Genomic DNA, 15,997 nt, shown 5'->3' with positions numbered 1-15,997 from the left:
ACTCGAACCATCAATCTTCTGATTCGCAGTGAGACGGCTTATCCATTGGGCCATGCGACCATAGTACTGCAACTCTAGAATTCGCTTTCTATCTAACCCAATTTCGTTGGATTTCAATTAATTTGTATGGTATTAACATGATAAAGAGATTTGTTTTTTTTTTTTGTTTAAAATATATATCCACTTTTCTTATTCGTATAGTTGTATATTAAATGAACCAGTATTGAACAGAGAGGGACTTGAGTACTCAATCTTCTGATTGGACAATTCTAAATAAAACAAAATTGACCACAGAGGGACTCGAACCTCAATCTTCTGATTCGAAGTCAGACGCCTTATCCATTGGGCCATGCGGCCATTGCATTTAAACACTGAAGTCCTCTTTCTATCTAGCCCAATTGCTTTGGAGTTGAATTCATTTTTATCATACATACATTTGTTATTTTTGTTTAAAATGTATGGTATTAACATTATCTAGACACTTGTTTTTTGTTTAAAATTATATATCCACTTTTCTCATTCGTATAGTTGTACATTATATAAAGCAATACTGAAAACAGAGGGACTCGAGTACACAATCTTCTGATTGGACAATACTAAAGAAATCTAAACTGACCACAGAAGGACTCGAACCCTCAGTTTTCTGTTTCGAAGTCAGACGCCTTATACATTGGGCCATGCGGCCATAGTAATGTAATTTACAGTTCGCTTTCTATCCAAACCTAATTTCGTTGGATTTGAATTAGTTTGTATCGTATTAACATTATCAAAACATTGTTTTTTTTATTGAAAACTATTTATCCACTTTACTTATTCGTTTATTTGAACATTAAATAAAGCAATATTGAACACAGAGGGACTCGAATACTCAGTCTTCTGATTGGACAATTCTAAATAAAACAAAATTGACCACAGAGGGACTCGAACCCTCAATCTTATGATTCGTAGTCAGACGCCTTATCCATTGGGCCATGCGGCCATGGCGTTGCAACTCTACAGTTCGCTTTCTATCCAACCCAATTCTGTTGGATTTGAATTAATTTGTATCGTAATAACATTATCTAGACACTTGTTTTTTTTGTTTGAAATTATGTCAATTGCTCAATCTTCTGAATCGCAGTCGGACGCCTTATCCATTGGGCCAAGCGGCCATAGTAATGTAATTTACAGTTCGCTTTCTATCCAAACCTAATTTCGTTGGATTTGAATTAGTTTGTATCGTATTAACATTATCAAGACATTGTTTTTTTTATTGAAAACTATATATCCACTTTTCTTATTCGTTTATTTGAACATTAAATAAAGCAATATTGAACACAGAGGGACTCGAGTACTCAGTCTTCTGATTGGACAATTCTAAACAAAACAAAATTGACTACATTAAATGAACCAGTATTGAACAGAGAGGGACTTGAGTACTCAATCTTCTGATTGGACAATTCTAAATAAAACAAAATTGACCACAGAGGGACTCGAACCCTCAATCTTCTGATTCGAAGTCAGACGCCTTATCCATTGGGCCATGCGGCCATTGCATTTAAACACTGAAGTCCCCTTTCTATCTAGCCCAATTGCTTTGGAGTTGAATTCATTTTTATCATACATACATTTGTTATTTTTGTTTAAAATGTATGGTATTAACATTATCTAGACACTTGTTTTTTGTTGAAAATTATATATCCACTTTTCTCATTCGTATAGTTGTACATTATATAAAGCAATACTGAAAACAGAGGGACTCGAGTACACAATCTTCTGATTGAACAATTCTAAATAAAACAAAATTGACCACAGAGGGACTCGAACCCTCAATCTTCTGATTCGTAGTCAGACGCCTTATCCATTGGGCCATGGCGTTGCAACTCTACAGTTCGCTTTCTATCCAACCCAATTCTGATGGATTTGAATTAATTTGTATCGTAATAACATTATCTAGACACTTGTTTTTTTTGTTTGAAATTATATCAATTGCTCAATCTTCTGAATCGCAGTCGGACGCCTTATCCATTGGGCCATAGTAATGTAATTTACAGTTCGTTAAGTTATTGTATATATGTCTGTATACCTTGCAATGTGTGGGGATATAGCTCAGTGGTAGAGCATTCGACTGCAGATCGAGAGGTCCCTGGTTCAAATCCGGGTGTCCCCTTTATTATTGTCCATTTATTATATCCAACATTTACTTCGAACGTTTTCGATTCGCATAACGTACTGGTGCAAAGTTTTAAACAACTGATTACTCGGTTTGAAAGTATGATTACCTTTATTTTTCTGTACAAATTTAAGCGTTGGCGAACTTAAAACCAAAATCCATTGGGCCACGCACACGCACGAATGCACCGCAGGTAGGTTACTATACCATACGCAACAGAAGTGCAAAGGATTTGAATATTAGTTACCTTGTTAATCCAATGTGGTTTAAAATTGGAATTGTACATTAAACAACAACTATGACCAAGACAGGAACTCGAACCATCAATCTTCTGATTCGCAGTGAGACGGCTTATCCATTGGGCCATGCGACCATAGTACTGCAACTCTAGAATTCGCTTTCTATCTAACCCAATTTCGTTGGATTTGAATTAATTTGTATGGTATTAACATGATCAAGAGATTTGTTTTTTTGTTTAAAAAATATATCCACTTTTCTTATTCGTATAGTTGTACATTAAGTGAACCAGTATTGAACAGAGAGGGACTTGAGTACTCAATCTTCTGATTGGACAATTCTAAATAAAACAAAATTGACCACAGAGGGACTCGAACCCTCAATCTTCTGATTCGAAGTCAGACGCCTTATCCATTGGGCCATGCGGCCATTGCATTTAAACACTGAAGTCCTCTTTCTATTTAGCCCAATTGCTTTGGAGTTGAATTCATTTTTATCATACATACATTTGTTATTTTTGTTTAAAATGTATGGTATTAACATTATCTAGACACTTGTTTTTTATTTAAAATTATATATCCACTTTTCTCATTCGTATAGTTGTACATTATATAAAGCAATACTGAAAACAGAGGGACTCGAGTACACAATCTTCTGATTGGACAATACTAAAGAAATCTAAACTGACCACAGAAGGACTCGAACCCTCAGTTTTCTGTTTCGAAGTCACACGCCTTATACATTGGGCCATGCGGCCATAGTAATGTAATTTACAGTTCGCTTTCTATCCAAACCTAATTTCGTTGGATTTGAATTAGTTTGTATCGTATTAACATTATCAAAACATTGTTTTTTTTATTGAAAACTATTTATCCACTTTACTTATTCGTTTATTTGAACATTAAATAAAGCAATATTGAACACAGAGGGACTCGAATACTCAGTCTTCTGATTGGACAATTCTAAATAAAACAAAATTGACCACAGAGGGACTCGAACCCTCAATCTTCTGATTCGTAGTCAGACGCCTTATCCATTGGGCCATGCGGCCATGGCGTTGCAACTCTACAGTTCGCTTTCTATCCAACCCAATTCTGTTGGATTTGAATTAATTTGTATCGTAATAACATTATCTAGACACTTGTTTTTTTTTTGTTTGAAATTATGTCAATTGCTCAATCTTCTGAATCGCAGTCGGACGCCTTATCCATTGGGCCAAACGGCCATAGTAATGTAATTTACAGTTCGCTTTCTATCCAAACCTAATTTCGTTGGATTTGAATTAGTTTGTATCGTATTAACATTATCAAGACATTGTTTTTTTTTATTGAAAACTATATATCCACTTTTCTTATTCGTTTATTTGAACATTAAATAAAGCAATATTGAACACAGAGGGACTCGAGTACTCAGTCTTCTGATTGGACAATTCTAAACAAAACAAAATTGACCACAGAGGGACTCGAGAACTCAGTCTTCTGATTGGACAATTCTAAATAAAACAAAATTGACAACAGGGGTTACTATACCATACGCAGGTAGGTTACTATACCATAGGTTACTATACCATACGCAACAGAAGTGCAAAGGATTTGAATATTAGTTACCTTGTTAATACAATGTGGTTTAAAATTGGAATTGTACATTAAACAACAACTATGACCAAGACAGGAACTCGAACCATCAATCTTCTGATTCGCAGTGAGACGGCTTATCCATTGGGCCATGCGACCATAGTACTGCAACTCTAGAATTCGCTTTCTATCTAACCCAATTTCGTTGGAGTTGAATTAATTTGTATGGTATTAACATGATCAAGAGATTTGTTTTTTTTGTTTAAAATATATATCCACTTTTCTTATTCGTATAGTTGTACATTAAATGAACCAGTATTGAACAGAGAGGGACTTGAGTACTCAATCTTCTGATTGGACAATTCTAAATAAAACAAAATTGACCACAGAGGGACTCGAACCCTCAATCTTCTGATTCGAAGTCAGACGCCTTATCCATTGGGCCATGCGGCCATTGCATTTAAACACTGAAGTCCTCTTTCTATCTAGCCCAATTGCTTTGGAGTTGAATTCATTTTTATCATACATACATTTGTTATTTTTGTTTAAAATGTATGGTATTAACATTATCTAGACACTTGTTTTTTGTTGAAAATTATATATCCACTTTTCTCATTCGTATAGTTGTACATTATATAAAGCAATACTGAAAACAGAGGGACTCGAGTACACAATCTTCTGATTGGACAATTCTAAATAAAACAAAATTGACCACAGAGGGACTCGAACCCTCAATCTTCTGATTCGTAGTCAGACGCCTTATCCATTGGGCCATGCGGCCATGGCGTTGCAACTCTACAGTTCGCTTTCTATCCAACCCAATTCTGTTGGATTTGAATTAATTTGTATCGTAATAACATTATCTAGACACTTGTTTTTTTTTGTTTGAAATTATGTCAATTGCTCAATCTTCTGAATCGCAGTCGGACGCCTTATCCATTGGGCCAAGCGGCCATAGTAATGTAATTTACAGTTCGCTTTCTATCCAAACCTAATTTCGTTGGATTTGAATTAGTTTGTATCGTATTAACATTATCAAGACATTATTTTTTTTATTGAAAACTATATATCCACTTTTCTTATTGGTTTATTTGAACATTAAATAAAGCAATATTGAACACAGAGGGACTCGAGTACTCAGTCTTCTGATTGGACAATTCTAAACAAAACAAAATTGACCACAGAGGGACTCGAGAACTCAGTCTTCTGATTGGACAATTCTAAATAAAACAAAATTGACCACAGAGGGACTCGAACCCTCAATCTTATGATTCGTAGTCAGACGCCTTATCCATTGGGCCATGCGGCCATGGCGCTGCAACTCTACAGTTCGCTTTCTATCCAACCCAATTCTGTTGGATTTGAATTAATTTGTATCGTAATAACATTATCTAGACACTTGTTTTTTTTTGAAATTATGTCAATTGCTCAATCTTCTGAATCGCAGTCGGACGCCTTATCCATTGGGCCAAGCGGCCATAGTAATGTAATTTACAGTTCGCTTTCTATCCAAACCTAATTTCGTTGGATTTGAATTAGTTTGTATCGTATTAACATTATCAAGACATTGTTTTTTTTTATTGAAAACTATATATCCACTTTTCTTATTCGTTTATTTGAACATTAAATAAAGCAATATTGAACACAGAGGGACTCGAGTACTCAGTCTTCTGATTGGACAATTCTAAACAAAACAAAATTGACCACAGAGGGACTCGAGAACTCAGTCTTCTGATTGGACAATTCTAAATAAAACAAAATTGACCACAGAGGGACTCGAACCCTCAATCTTATGATTCGTAGTCAGACGCCTTATCCATTGGGCTATGCGGCCATGGCGCTGCAACTCTACAGTTCGCTTTCTATCCAACCCAATTCTGTTGGATTTGGATTAATTTGTATCGTAATAACATTATCTAGACACTTGTTTTTTTTGTTTGAAATTATATCAATTGCTCAATCTTCTGAATCGCAGTCGGACGCCTTATCCATTGGGCCATAGTAATGTAATTTACAGTTCGTTAAGTTATTGTATATATGTCTGTATACCTTGCAATGTGTGGGGATATAGCTCAGTGGTAGAGCATTCGACTGCAGATCGAGAGGTCCCTGGTTCAAATCCGGGTGTCCCCTTTATTATTGTCCATTTATTATATCCAACATTTACTTCGAACGTTTTCGATTCGCATAACGTACTGGTGCAAAGTTTTAAACAACTGATTACTCGGTTTGAAAGTATGATTACCTTTATTTTTTTGTACAAATTTAAGCGTTGGCGAACTTAAAACCAAAATCCATTGGGCCACGCACACGCACGAATGCACCGCAGGTAGGTTACTATACCATACGCAACAGAAGTGCAAAGGATTTGAATATTAGTTACCTTGTTAATCCAATGTGGTTTAAAATTGGAATTGTACATTAAACAACAACTATGACCAAGACAGGAACTCGAACCATCAATCTTCTGATTCGCAGTGAGACGGCTTATCCATTGGGCCATGCGACCATAGTACTGCAACTCTAGAATTCGCTTTCTATCTAACCCAATTTCGTTGGATTTGAATTAATTTGTATGGTATTAACATGATCAAGAGATTTGTTTTTTTGTTTAAAAAATATATCCACTTTTCTTATTCGTATAGTTGTACATTAAGTGAACCAGTATTGAACAGAGAGGGACTTGAGTACTCAATCTTCTGATTGGACAATTCTAAATAAAACAAAATTGACCACAGAGGGACTCGAACCCTCAATCTTCTGATTCGAAGTCAGACGCCTTATCCATTGGGCCATGCGGCCATTGCATTTAAACACTGAAGTCCTCTTTCTATTTAGCCCAATTGCTTTGGAGTTGAATTCATTTTTATCATACATACATTTGTTATTTTTGTTTAAAATGTATGGTATTAACATTATCTAGACACTTGTTTTTTGTTTAAAATTATATATCCACTTTTCTCATTCGTATAGTTGTACATTATATAAAGCAATACTGAAAACAGAGGGACTCGAGTACACAATCGTCTGATTGGACAATACTAAAGAAATCTAAACTGACCACAGAAGGACTCGAACCCTCAGTTTTCTGTTTCGAAGTCAGACGCCTTATACATTGGGCCATGCGGCCATAGTAATGTAATTTACAGTTCGCTTTCTATCCAAACCTAATTTCGTTGGATTTGAATTAGTTTGTATCGTATTAACATTATCAAAACAATGTTTTTTTTATTGAAAACTATTTATCCACTTTTCTTATTCGTTTATTTGAACATTAAATAAAGCAATATTGAACACAGAGGGACTCGAGTACTCAGTCTTCTGATTGGACAATTCTAAATAAAACAAAATTGACCACAGAGGGACTCGAACCCTCAATCTTCTGATTCGTAGTCAGACGCCTTATCCATTGGGCCATGCGGCCATGGCGTTGCAACTCTACAGTTCGCTTTCTATCCAACCCAATTCTGTTGGATTTGAATTAATTTGTATCGTAATAACATTATCTAGACACTTGTTGTTTTTTTTTGAAATTATGTCAATTGCTCAATCTTCTGAATCGCAGTCGGACGCCTTATCCATTGGGCCAAGCGGCAATAGTAATGTAATTTACAGTTCGCTTTCTATCCAAACCTAATTTCGTTGGATTTGAATTAGTTTGTATCGTATTAACATTATCAGGACATTGTATTTTTTTATTGAAAACTATTTATCCACTTTTCTTATTCGTTTATTTGAACATTAAATAAAGCAATATTGAACACAGAGGGACTCGAGTACTCAGTCTTCTGATTGGACAATACTAAAGAAATCTAAACTGACCACAGAAGGACTCGAACCCTCAGTTTTCTGTTTCGAAGTCAGACGCCTTATACATTGGGCCATGCGGCCATAGTAATGTAATTTACAGTTCGCTTTCTATCCAAACCTAATTTCGTTGGATTTGAATTAGTTTGTATCGTAATAACATTATCTAGACACTTGTTTTTTTGTTTGAAATTATATCAATTGCTCAATCTTCTGAATCGCAGTCGGACGCCTTATCCATTGGGCCATAGTAATGTAATTTACAGTTCGGTAAGTTATTGTATATATGTCTGTATACCTTGCAATGTGTGGGGATATAGCTCAGTGGTAGAGCATTCGACTGCAGATCGAGAGGTCCCTGGTTCAAATCCGGGTGTCCCCTTTATGGATTATATCCAACATTTACTTCGAACGTTTTCGATTCGCATAACGTACTGGTGCAAAGTTTTAAACAACTGATTACTCGGTTTGAAAGTATGATTACCTTTATTTTTCTGTACAAATTTTAGCGTTGGCGAACTTAAAACCAAAATCCATTGGGCCACGCACACGCACGAATGCACCGCAGGTAGGTTACTATACCATACGCAACAGAAGTGCAAAGGATTCGAATATTAGTTACCTTGTTAATACAATGTGGTTTAAAATTGGAATTGTACATTAAACAACAACTATGACCAAGACAGGAACTCGAACCATCAATCTTCTGATTCGCAGTGAGACGGCTTATCCATTGGGCCATGCGACCATAGTACTGCAACTCTAGAATTCGCTTTCTATCTAACCCAATTTCGTTGGATTTGAATTAATTTGTATGGTATTAACATGATCAAGAGATTTGTTTTTTTTGTTTAAAATATATATCCACTTTTCTTATTCGTATAGTTGTACATTAAATGAACCAGTATTGAACAGAGAGGGACTTGAGTACTCAATCTTCTGATTGGACAATTCTAAATAAAACAAAATTGACCACAGAGGGAGTCGAACCCTCAATCTTCTGATTCGAAGTCAGACGCCTTATCCATTGGGCCATGCGGCCATTGCATTTAAACACTGAAGTCCTCTTTCTATCTAGCCCAATTGCTTTGGAATTGAATTCATTTTTATCATACATATATTTGTTATTTTTGTTTAAAATGTATGGTATTAACATTATCTAGACACTTGTTTTTTGTTTAAAATTATATATCCACTTTTCTCATTCGTATAGTTGTACATTATATAAAGCAATATTGAACACAGAGGGACTCGAGTACTCAGTCTTCTGATTGGACAATACTAAAGAAATCTAAACTGACCACAGAAGGACTCGAACCCTCAGTTTTCTGTTTCGAAGTCAGACGCCTTATACATTGGGCCATGCGGCCATAGTAATGTAATTTACAGTTCGCTTTCTATCCAAACCTAATTTCGTTGGATTTGAATTAGTTTGTATCGTAATAACATTATCTAGACACTTGTTTTTTTTGTTTGAAATTATATCAATTGCTCAATCTTCTGAATCGCAGTCGGACGCCTTATCCATTGGGCCATAGTAATGTAATTTACAGTTCGGTAAGTTATTGTATATATGTCTGTATACCTTGCAATGTGTGGGGATATAGCTCAGTGGTAGAGCATTCGACTGCAGATCGAGAGGTCCGTGGTTCAAATCCGGGTGTCCCCTTTATGGATTATATCCAACATTTACTTCGAACGTTTTCGATTCGCATAACGTACTGGTGCAAAGTTTTAAACAACTGATTACTCGGTTTGAAAGTATGATTACCTTTATTTTTCTGTACAAATTTTAGCGTTGGCGAACTTAAAACCAAAATCCATTGGGCCACGCACACGCACGAATGCACCGCAGGTAGGTTACTATACCATACGCAACAGAAGTGCAAAGGATTCGAATATTAGTTACCTTGTTAATACAATGTGGTTTAAAATTGGAATTGTACATTAAACAACAACTATGACCAAGACAGGAACTCGAACCATCAATCTTCTGATTCGCAGTGAGACGGCTTATCCATTGGGCCATGCGACCATAGTACTGCAACTCTAGAATTCGCTTTCTATCTAACCCAATTTCGTTGGATTTGAATTAATTTGTATGGTATTAACATGATCACGAGATTTGTTTTTTTTTGTTTAAAATATATATCCACTTTTCTTATTCGTATAGTTGTACATTAAATGAACCAGTATTGAACAGAGAGGGACTTGAGTACTCAATCTTCTGATTGGACAATTCTAAATAAAACAAAATTGACCACAGAGGGAGTCGAACCCTCAATCTTCTGATTCGAAGTCAGACGCCTTATCCATTGGGCCATGCGGCCATTGCATTTAAACACTGAAGTCCTCTTTCTATCTAGCCCAATTGCTTTGGAATTGAATTCATTTTTATCATACATATATTTGTTATTTTTGTTTAAAATGTATGGTATTAACATTATCTAGACACTTGTTTTTTGTTTAAAATTATATATCCACTTTTCTCATTCGTATAGTTGTACATTATATAAAGCAATACTGAAAACAGAGGGACTCGAGTACACAATCTTCTGATTGGACAATACTAAAGAAATCTAAACTCACCACATAAGGACTCGAACCCTCAGTTTTCTGTTTCGAAGTCAGACGCCTTATACATCGGGCCATGCGGCCATAGTAATGTAATTTACAGTTCGCTTTCTATCCAAACCTAATTTCGTTGGATTTGAATTAGTTTGTATCGTATTAACATTATCAAAACATTGTTTTTTTTATTGAAAACTATTTATCCACTTTACTTATTCGTTTATTTGAACATTAAATAAAGCAATATTGAACACAGAGGGACTCGAATACTCAGTCTTCTGATTGGACAATTCTAAATAAAACAAAATTGACCACAGAGGGACTCGAACCCTCAATCTTATGATTCGTAGTCAGACGCCTTATCCATTGGGCCATGCGGCCATGGCGTTGCAACTCTACAGTTCGCTTTCTATCCAACCCAATTCTGTTGGATTTGAATTAATTTGTATCGTAATAACATTATCTAGACACTTGTTTTTTTTTGTTTGAAATTATGTCAATTGCTCAATCTTCTGAATCGCAGTCGGACGCCTTATCCATTGGGCCAAGCGGCCATAGTAATGTAATTTACAGTTCGCTTTCTATCCAAACCTAATTTCGTTGGATTTGAATTAGTTTGTATCGTATTAACATTATCAAGACATTGTTTTTTTTTATTGAAAACTATATATCCACTTTTCTTATTCGTTTATTTGAACATTAAATAAAGCAATATTGAACACAGAGGGACTCGAGTACTCAGTCTTCTGATTGGACAATTCTAAACAAAACAAAATTGACCACAGAGGGACTCGAGAACTCAGTCTTCTGATTGGACAATTCTAAATAAAACAAAATTGACAACAGGGGTTACTATACCATACGCAGGTAGGTTACTATACCATAGGTTACTATACCATACGCAACAGAAGTGCAAAGGATTTGAATATTAGTTACCTTGTTAATACAATGTGGTTTAAAATTGGAATTGTACATTAAACAACAACTATGACCAAGACAGGAACTCGAACCATTAATCTTCTGATTCGCAGTGAGACGGCTTATCCATTGGGCCATGCGACCATAGTACTGCAACTCTAGAATTCGCTTTCTATCTAACCCAATTTCGTTGGAGTTGAATTAATTTGTATGGTATTAACATGATCAAGAGATTTGTTTTTTTTTGTTTAAAATATATATCCACTTTTCTTATTCGTATAGTTGTACATTAAATGAACTAGTATTGAACAGAGAGGGACTTGAGTACTCAATCTTCTGATTGGACAATTCTAAATAAAACAAAATTGACCACAGAGGGACTCGAACCCTCAATCTTCTGATTCGAAGTCAGACGCCTTATCCATTGGGCCATGCGGCCATTGCATTTAAACACTGAAGTCCTCTTTCTATCTAGCCCAATTGCTTTGGAGTTGAATTCATTTTTATCATACATACATTTGTTATTTTTGTTTAAAATGTATGGTATTAACATTATCTAGACACTTGTTTTTTGTTGAAAATTATATATCCACTTTTCTCATTCGTATAGTTGTACATTATATAAAGCAATACTGAAAACAGAGGGACTCGAGTACACAATCTTCTGATTGGACAATTCTAAATAAAACAAAATTGACCACAGAGGGACTCGAACCCTCAATCTTCTGATTCGTAGTCAGACGCCTTATCCATTGGGCCATGCGGCCATGGCGTTGCAACTCTACAGTTCGCTTTCTATCCAACCCAATTCTGTTGGATTTGAATTAATTTGTATCGTAATAACATTATCTAGACACTTGTTTTTTTTGTTTGAAATTATGTCAATTGCTCAATCTTCTGAATCGCAGTCGGACGCCTTATCCATTGGGCCAAGCGGCCATAGTAATGTAATTTACAGTTCGCTTTCTATCCAAACCTAATTTCGTTGGATTTGAATTAGTTTGTATCGTATTAACATTATCAAGACATTATTTTTTTTATTGAAAACTATATATCCACTTTTCTTATTGGATTATTTGAACATTAAATAAAGCAATATTGAACACAGAGGGACTCGAGTACTCAGTCTTCTGATTGGACAATTCTAAACAAAACAAAATTGACCACAGAGGGACTCGAGAACTCAGTCTTCTGATTGGACAATTCTAAATAAAACAAAATTGACCACAGAGGGACTCGAACCCTCAATCTTATGATTCGTAGTCAGACGCCTTATCCATTGGGCCATGCGGCCATGGCGCTGCAACTCTACAGTTCGCTTTCTATCCAACCCAATTCTGTTGGATTTGAATTAATTTGTATCGTAATAACATTATCTAGACACTTGTTTTTTTTTTGAAATTATGTCAATTGCTCAATCTTCTGAATCGCAGTCGGACGCCTTATCCATTGGGCCAAGCGGCCATAGTAATGTAATTTACAGTTCGCTTTCTATCCAAACCTAATTTCGTTGGATTTGAATTAGTTTGTATCGTATTAACATTATCAAGACATTGTTTTTTTTTATTGAAAACTATATATCCACTTTTCTTATTCGTTTATTTGAACATTAAATAAAGCAATATTGAACACAGAGGGACTCGAGTACTCAGTCTTCTGATTGGACAATTCTAAACAAAACAAAATTGACCACAGAGGGACTCGAGAACTCAGTCTTCTGATTGGACAATTCTAAATAAAACAAAATTGACCACAGAGGGACTCGAACCCTCAATCTTATGATTCGTAGTCAGACGCCTTATCCATTGGGCCATGCGGCCATGGCGCTGCAACTCTACAGTTCGCTTTCTATCCAACCCAATTCTGTTGGATTTGAATTAATTTGTATCGTAATAACATTATCTAGACACTTGTTTTTTTTGTTTGAAATTATATCAATTGCTCAATCTTCTGAATCGCAGTCGGACGCCTTATCCATTGGGCCATAGTAATGTAATTTACAGTTCGGTAAGTTATTGTATATATGTCTGTATACCTTGCAATGTGTGGGGATATAGCTCAGCGGTAGAGCATTCGACTGCAGATCGAGAGGTCCCTGGTTCAAATCCGGGTGTCCCCTTTATTATTGTCCATTTATTATATCCAACATTTACTTCGAACGTTTTCGATTCGCATAACGTACTGGTGCAAAGTTTTAAACAACTGATTACTCGGTTTGAAAGTATGATTACCTTTATTTTTCTGTACAAATTTAAGCGTTGGCGAACTTAAAACCAAAATCCATTGGGCCACGCACACGCACGAATGCACCGCAGGTAGGTTACTCTACCATACGCAACATAAGTACAAAGGATTTGAATATTAGTTACCTTGTTAATACAATGTGGTTTAAAATTGGAATTGTACATTAAACAACAACTATGACCAAGACAGGAACTCGAACCATCAATCTTCTGATTCGCAGTGAGACGGCTTATCCATTGGGCCATGCGACCATAGTACTGCAACTCTAGAATTCGCTTTCTATCTAACCCAATTTCGTTGGATTTCAATTAATTTGTATGGTATTAACATGATAAAGAGATTTGTTTTTTTTTGTTTAAAATATATATCCACTTTTCTTATTCGTATAGTTGTATATTAAATGAACCAGTATTGAACAGAGAGGGACTTGAGTACTCAATCTTCTGATTGGACAATTCTAAATAAAACAAAATTGACCACAGAGGGACTCGAACCCTCAATCTTCTGATTCGAAGTCAGACGCCTTATCCATTGGGCCATGCGGCCATTGCATTTAAACACTGAAGTCCTCTTTCTATCTAGCCCAATTGCTTTGGAGTTGAATTCATTTTTATCATACATACATTTGTTATTTTTGTTTAAAATGTATGGTATTAACATTATCTAGACACTTGTTTTTTGTTTAAAATTATATATCCACTTTTCTCATTCGTATAGTTGTACATTATATAAAGCAATACTGAAAACAGAGGGACTCGAGTACACAATCTTCTGATTGGACAATACTAAAGAAATCTAAACTGACCACAGAAGGACTCGAACCCTCAGTTTTCTGTTTCGAAGTCAGACGCCTTATACATTGGGCCATGCGGCCATAGTAATGTAATTTACAGTTCGCTTTCTATCCAAACCTAATTTCGTTGGATTTGAATTAGTTTGTATCGTATTAACATTATCAAAACATTGTTTTTTTTATTGAAAACTATTTATCCACTTTACTTATTCGTTTATTTGAACATTAAATAAAGCAATATTGAACACAGAGGGACTCGAATACTCAGTCTTCTGATTGGACAATTCTAAATAAAACAAAATTGACCACAGAGGGACTCGAACCCTCAATCTTATGATTCGTAGTCAGACGCCTTATCCATTGGGCCATGCGGCCATGGCGTTGCAACTCTACAGTTCGCTTTCTATCCAACCCAATTCTGTTGGATTTGAATTAATTTGTATCGTAATAACATTATCTAGACACTTGTTTTTTTTTGTTTGAAATTATGTCAATTGCTCAATCTTCTGAATCGCAGTCGGACGCCTTATCCATTGGGCCAAGCGGCCATAGTAATGTAATTTACAGTTCGCTTTCTATCCAAACCTAATTTCGTTGGATTTGAATTAGTTTGTATCGTATTAACATTATCAAGACATTGTTTTTTTTTATTGAAAACTATATATCCACTTTTCTTATTCGTTTATTTGAACATTAAATAAAGCAATATTGAACACAGAGGGACTCGAGTACTCAGTCTTCTGATTGGACAATTCTAAACAAAACAAAATTGACCACAGAGGGACTCGAGAACTCAGTCTTCTGATTGGACAATTCTAAATAAAACAAAATTGACAACAGGGGTTACTATACCATACGCAGGTAGGTTACTATACCATAGGTTACTATACCATACGCAACAGAAGTGCAAAGGATTTGAATATTAGTTACCTTGTTAATACAATGTGGTTTAAAATTGGAATTGTACATTAAACAACAACTATGACCAAGACAGGAACTCGAACCATCAATCTTCTGATTCGCAGTGAGACGGCTTATCCATTGGGCCATGCGACCATAGTACTGCAACTCTAGAATTCGCTTTCTATCTAACCCAATTTCGTTGGAGTTGAATTAATTTGTATGGTATTAACATGATCAAGAGATTTGTTTTTTTTTGTTTAAAATATATATCCACTTTTCTTATTCGTATAGTTGTACATTAAATGAACTAGTATTGAACAGAGAGGGACTTGAGTACTCAATCTTCTGATTGGACAATTCTAAATAAAACAAAATTGACCACAGAGGGACTCGAACCCTCAATCTTCTGATTCGAAGTCAGACGCCTTATCCATTGGGCCATGCGGCCATTGCATTTAAACACTGAAGTCCTCTTTCTATCTAGCCCAATTGCTTTGGAGTTGAATTCATTATTATCATACATACATTTGTTATTTTTGTTTAAAATGTATGGTATTAACATTATCTAGACACTTGTTTTTTGTTGAAAATTATATATCCACTTTTCTCATTCGTATAGTTGTACATTATATAAAGCAATACTGAAAACAGAGGGACTCGAGTACACAATCTTCTGATTGGACAATTCTAAATAAAACAAAATTGACCACAGAGGGACTCGAACCCTCAATCTTCTGATTCGTAGTCAGACGCCTTATCCATTGGGCCATGCGGCCATGGCGTTGCAACTCTACAGTT

At 35.5% G+C, this 15,997-nt stretch overlaps 27 non-coding genes across 27 annotated transcripts; 5 read left to right on the top strand and 22 right to left on the bottom strand.

The window, feature by feature from the left end:
- Nucleotides 1-285: 285 nt before the first annotated feature.
- Nucleotides 286-357, bottom strand: Trnar-ucg (transfer RNA arginine (anticodon UCG)). The gene has a single exon. It is a non-coding gene; the product is annotated as a tRNA-Arg (tRNA).
- A 549-nt stretch (nt 358-906) lies between these two features.
- Trnar-acg (transfer RNA arginine (anticodon ACG)) lies at nt 907-979 on the bottom strand. The gene has a single exon. It is a non-coding gene; the product is annotated as a tRNA-Arg (tRNA).
- Nucleotides 980-1,457: 478 nt separating this feature from the next.
- Nucleotides 1,458-1,530, bottom strand: Trnar-ucg (transfer RNA arginine (anticodon UCG)). The gene has a single exon. It is a non-coding gene; the product is annotated as a tRNA-Arg (tRNA).
- Nucleotides 1,531-2,077: 547 nt separating this feature from the next.
- Trnac-gca (transfer RNA cysteine (anticodon GCA)) lies at nt 2,078-2,149 on the top strand. Its single transcript has one exon. It is a non-coding gene; the product is annotated as a tRNA-Cys (tRNA).
- A 596-nt stretch (nt 2,150-2,745) lies between these two features.
- Trnar-ucg (transfer RNA arginine (anticodon UCG)) lies at nt 2,746-2,818 on the bottom strand. The gene has a single exon. It is a non-coding gene; the product is annotated as a tRNA-Arg (tRNA).
- Nucleotides 2,819-3,367: 549 nt separating this feature from the next.
- On the bottom strand, nt 3,368-3,440 carry Trnar-acg (transfer RNA arginine (anticodon ACG)). The gene has a single exon. It is a non-coding gene; the product is annotated as a tRNA-Arg (tRNA).
- A 903-nt stretch (nt 3,441-4,343) lies between these two features.
- Trnar-ucg (transfer RNA arginine (anticodon UCG)) lies at nt 4,344-4,416 on the bottom strand. Its single transcript has one exon. It is a non-coding gene; the product is annotated as a tRNA-Arg (tRNA).
- A 255-nt stretch (nt 4,417-4,671) lies between these two features.
- Nucleotides 4,672-4,744, bottom strand: Trnar-acg (transfer RNA arginine (anticodon ACG)). Its single transcript has one exon. It is a non-coding gene; the product is annotated as a tRNA-Arg (tRNA).
- A 455-nt stretch (nt 4,745-5,199) lies between these two features.
- Trnar-acg (transfer RNA arginine (anticodon ACG)) lies at nt 5,200-5,272 on the bottom strand. The gene has a single exon. It is a non-coding gene; the product is annotated as a tRNA-Arg (tRNA).
- Nucleotides 5,273-5,724: 452 nt separating this feature from the next.
- On the bottom strand, nt 5,725-5,797 carry Trnar-acg (transfer RNA arginine (anticodon ACG)). The gene has a single exon. It is a non-coding gene; the product is annotated as a tRNA-Arg (tRNA).
- A 227-nt stretch (nt 5,798-6,024) lies between these two features.
- On the top strand, nt 6,025-6,096 carry Trnac-gca (transfer RNA cysteine (anticodon GCA)). The gene has a single exon. It is a non-coding gene; the product is annotated as a tRNA-Cys (tRNA).
- Nucleotides 6,097-6,692: 596 nt separating this feature from the next.
- On the bottom strand, nt 6,693-6,765 carry Trnar-ucg (transfer RNA arginine (anticodon UCG)). The gene has a single exon. It is a non-coding gene; the product is annotated as a tRNA-Arg (tRNA).
- A 549-nt stretch (nt 6,766-7,314) lies between these two features.
- Nucleotides 7,315-7,387, bottom strand: Trnar-acg (transfer RNA arginine (anticodon ACG)). Its single transcript has one exon. It is a non-coding gene; the product is annotated as a tRNA-Arg (tRNA).
- Nucleotides 7,388-8,080: 693 nt separating this feature from the next.
- On the top strand, nt 8,081-8,152 carry Trnac-gca (transfer RNA cysteine (anticodon GCA)). Its single transcript has one exon. It is a non-coding gene; the product is annotated as a tRNA-Cys (tRNA).
- A 587-nt stretch (nt 8,153-8,739) lies between these two features.
- Trnar-ucg (transfer RNA arginine (anticodon UCG)) lies at nt 8,740-8,812 on the bottom strand. Its single transcript has one exon. It is a non-coding gene; the product is annotated as a tRNA-Arg (tRNA).
- A 555-nt stretch (nt 8,813-9,367) lies between these two features.
- Trnac-gca (transfer RNA cysteine (anticodon GCA)) lies at nt 9,368-9,439 on the top strand. The gene has a single exon. It is a non-coding gene; the product is annotated as a tRNA-Cys (tRNA).
- A 588-nt stretch (nt 9,440-10,027) lies between these two features.
- Nucleotides 10,028-10,100, bottom strand: Trnar-ucg (transfer RNA arginine (anticodon UCG)). Its single transcript has one exon. It is a non-coding gene; the product is annotated as a tRNA-Arg (tRNA).
- Nucleotides 10,101-10,649: 549 nt separating this feature from the next.
- On the bottom strand, nt 10,650-10,722 carry Trnar-acg (transfer RNA arginine (anticodon ACG)). Its single transcript has one exon. It is a non-coding gene; the product is annotated as a tRNA-Arg (tRNA).
- Nucleotides 10,723-11,625: 903 nt separating this feature from the next.
- On the bottom strand, nt 11,626-11,698 carry Trnar-ucg (transfer RNA arginine (anticodon UCG)). Its single transcript has one exon. It is a non-coding gene; the product is annotated as a tRNA-Arg (tRNA).
- A 255-nt stretch (nt 11,699-11,953) lies between these two features.
- Trnar-acg (transfer RNA arginine (anticodon ACG)) lies at nt 11,954-12,026 on the bottom strand. The gene has a single exon. It is a non-coding gene; the product is annotated as a tRNA-Arg (tRNA).
- Nucleotides 12,027-12,480: 454 nt separating this feature from the next.
- Trnar-acg (transfer RNA arginine (anticodon ACG)) lies at nt 12,481-12,553 on the bottom strand. The gene has a single exon. It is a non-coding gene; the product is annotated as a tRNA-Arg (tRNA).
- Nucleotides 12,554-13,006: 453 nt separating this feature from the next.
- Nucleotides 13,007-13,079, bottom strand: Trnar-acg (transfer RNA arginine (anticodon ACG)). The gene has a single exon. It is a non-coding gene; the product is annotated as a tRNA-Arg (tRNA).
- Nucleotides 13,080-13,306: 227 nt separating this feature from the next.
- On the top strand, nt 13,307-13,378 carry Trnac-gca (transfer RNA cysteine (anticodon GCA)). Its single transcript has one exon. It is a non-coding gene; the product is annotated as a tRNA-Cys (tRNA).
- A 598-nt stretch (nt 13,379-13,976) lies between these two features.
- Trnar-ucg (transfer RNA arginine (anticodon UCG)) lies at nt 13,977-14,049 on the bottom strand. Its single transcript has one exon. It is a non-coding gene; the product is annotated as a tRNA-Arg (tRNA).
- A 549-nt stretch (nt 14,050-14,598) lies between these two features.
- On the bottom strand, nt 14,599-14,671 carry Trnar-acg (transfer RNA arginine (anticodon ACG)). The gene has a single exon. It is a non-coding gene; the product is annotated as a tRNA-Arg (tRNA).
- Nucleotides 14,672-15,574: 903 nt separating this feature from the next.
- Trnar-ucg (transfer RNA arginine (anticodon UCG)) lies at nt 15,575-15,647 on the bottom strand. The gene has a single exon. It is a non-coding gene; the product is annotated as a tRNA-Arg (tRNA).
- Nucleotides 15,648-15,902: 255 nt separating this feature from the next.
- Trnar-acg (transfer RNA arginine (anticodon ACG)) lies at nt 15,903-15,975 on the bottom strand. The gene has a single exon. It is a non-coding gene; the product is annotated as a tRNA-Arg (tRNA).
- Between the last annotated feature and the right edge of the window lie 22 nt (nt 15,976-15,997).

This window comes from Ciona robusta, unplaced genomic scaffold (genome assembly GCF_009617815.1).
Source record: "Ciona robusta unplaced genomic scaffold, ASM961781v2 AP042771.1".
NCBI lineage: Eukaryota > Metazoa > Chordata > Ascidiacea > Phlebobranchia > Cionidae > Ciona > Ciona robusta.
Note: the sequence above shows the minus strand (reverse complement) of the source record. Positions and strands in the feature narration are given on the sequence as shown.